The sequence below is a fragment of the Crocodylus porosus genome, unplaced genomic scaffold (assembly GCF_001723895.1).
Source record: "Crocodylus porosus isolate Cpor-Errol unplaced genomic scaffold, CroPor_comp1, whole genome shotgun sequence".
NCBI lineage: Eukaryota > Metazoa > Chordata > Crocodylia > Crocodylidae > Crocodylus > Crocodylus porosus.
Window position 1 is genome coordinate 81,541,366 of NW_017728918.1, and position 2,743 is coordinate 81,544,108.

Here is a 2,743-nt window from a genome sequence, read left to right on the forward strand (position 1 = left end):
AACCAGTGGGTGTATTTTGTAAAGTAAGTTGGTTTTTCAGAAGAATCTTGTGCCTATTCACTACATTGCTTTCCCTCTCGCTATAGTTTTTCTAAAGAAATTGAAATAACTTGAGTTGGAGAATATGAACTGTATAACTGGATTACATAATACACAAGTGAAAAGTTCTAAATCTTTAAAATGCTGATATAAAGCATTGTCTCTTTTCTTACCCAGTAGGGTTGCCAACTGTCAGTAAATGTATTGACAGTCAGTACAAAAATCAGGCTAAATATGTCCATTAAAAACTTTAGCCGTGTATAAAAACAGCAAGTAGCAGCAACTTAATTGCAACTCTGACAAAGCAGAGCAGAGCACACAACAGCACAGCACAGCAGAGCCACCTTGTCGCCAAAGGGGAACACAGATACCTGCAGGAGTATTCTCTCAGCCATGTGCTGCTGCTGCTTCTGTGTCCTAGGATGCTGGTAATACTGCTGGGTCATAGGTACTCCTTTGGGAGTCCATACCAGCATGGCAGGAGTGGACCCTGGGGTGGGTAAAGCTGGAGGTGAGTTGGGGGTAGCATGATGCAGAGTTCAGTTACAGGCATCAGGGTGTGAGGGTGAGGGTCTCTTGTGAGGGGCAGTGCATTATAAAACCATTGCTGCAGTCAAACAGAGTTGCCAACCCAAGAACCTCATACCTCTCCAGCTCTATCCTGACGAAGTAGGCTGTTGCCTATGAAAATCTATGCCTCTGTAAACTACTTAATCTCTAAGGTGCAACCATGCCCTACCTTATGGCCCACTTCAGATTAACTTAGACAACCTTTTATATCACTGTAAGAAGCGTTATTGTTTTGCTGAATGTAGAAAGAAGAAAAGGATGCACTTCCTCCCCCTTTCAGAATGAAAGCTAGAAAGCTTTACTGTAAGGAGCAGAATGGGAAAAATCAGCATTTATCCCACAGGATCTTATCATTCCCTACCCTTTTCTTCACCTACTACCCTTCATAAATAACACCAATTGCAAAGCCACTAATTCTGTGTGCTTTCTGACCTTTAAAGCCTCTAAAAGGCTTTGTGGGAAACCCTTGTTCTGCTTTAAAATCTTCATTGATTAGCTGTCTTTCTTTTCTTTCTCTCCATCCAGGGAAAGGTAAATAAAGAGCACCAAGGGACAGTCTGGCCCCTTAACATGTACAGCCAACAGAACTCTTTCCCTACTCACTGCTTCAAAGATCTGAAGTTACCTGGAGCCTTGAATCACATTTATTCAGGTGGCTGTGAAACAACTGCTCCCTGCAGCTTTGTAGTAGCATCTCTGCTATTGTGAGGATTGAGCATTTTGTGTTTACTGGCACTCTTCTCCAACTTGGAGAAGAAGAAAAGGAAGATATTTGAATACACTACTATCCTCAGACTTTTGAAAAATGGAGATACTAAATATAAAACTGCTGGTAGGGAGAGTGTATACACATTAAAAAGTAAATTTCTATGGCAGGATGGAGGTGGTAGAAATTGAAATGCCTCAAGAGAAGGAAGGAATAGAATGGAGTTCTTGGGAGAATTGAGTGTGGGCTGGAAATAATGGAGTCTACTTTAGTCCAGTTTTACTACTTTTTACAAATATGCAAGTATATGTAACCTTACTGGTTTGGATCAATGATGCTGGCAGGGAAGCAGGTCACTCACAGCCATATTCACCAAGCAAGTCTATTCCTCATTACACTGGTCCACCCTACCACTCCCAGACCATCCATTGTTCAGTTCTCTTAAATGCAGACTTCTGATTTTTTTAAAGAGTATACTTACTAGGGCTGTGTGGAGCTTTGGTCCCTGTGTTGATTTGGTGGAGATTCAGCTTGATTCAGCAGCCGAGTCTCCAAATCTAAATTCAATCAAGAGAGCCTTTAATCTCTCCAAATTAAATCGGAACATTCCAAATCAATTTGGAGAGATTTGGAAGAATTCAGCAATCTGAACACAGACACAGCTTTAAATGTTTTTTCTGCGTACCTCAAGGTACCAGATGGCTTGTGAATGCTGCAATGATGGGGTGGATGGAGCATCCCACAGAAGCATGGCGGGGGGCTTCCCAGCACACTCAGCAGCAAACCTGAAAGTGAACCAGAAGCACTTCCAGTCCACTTCTTGGTCCCCCGAGGAGCACCCAGGACTCCCCCCCCTCACTTGGCTTGGTGACTAGTGCCTCCTGGGTCTGGGGGGGCACCCAGGGTCCCCCATGGCTGACCACTGAGACGGGTGGGGGGGTCCAGCGTGCTTCTCAGTGGACCCAGAAGTGGACCGGAAATATTTTCACTCCACTTCCGGGTTTGCTGCTGAGCATGTAGGGCCCCTCTCCACCCACCCCTCCATGCTCCTGTGGGACACTCCATCCACCCCAATATCGCAGCATTAACAAGCCATGCCTGGTACCTTGAGGTATGTTAGAAAAAACTTTTAAAGCTGTGTCTATTGCCAAATTGCTGATTCTCTGAATCAGCATTGAATCTTCAGATTTGGATTTGGTCAAAATGAATTGGGGACAGTGATCTGAATAAATGAATAGAATCACTGTCCCCAATTCAGGCTGAATCTGAATTCAAATAGAATATGGCCTGTTTCAGACACCCCTAATACTGATCCTCCAACTCATGTTTCATATTTTCATAGTTTCATAGTTTCTAGGGTCAGAAGGGACCTAAGCAGATCATCTAGTCCGACCCCCTGCCATGGCAGGAAAGAATACTGGGGTCAAA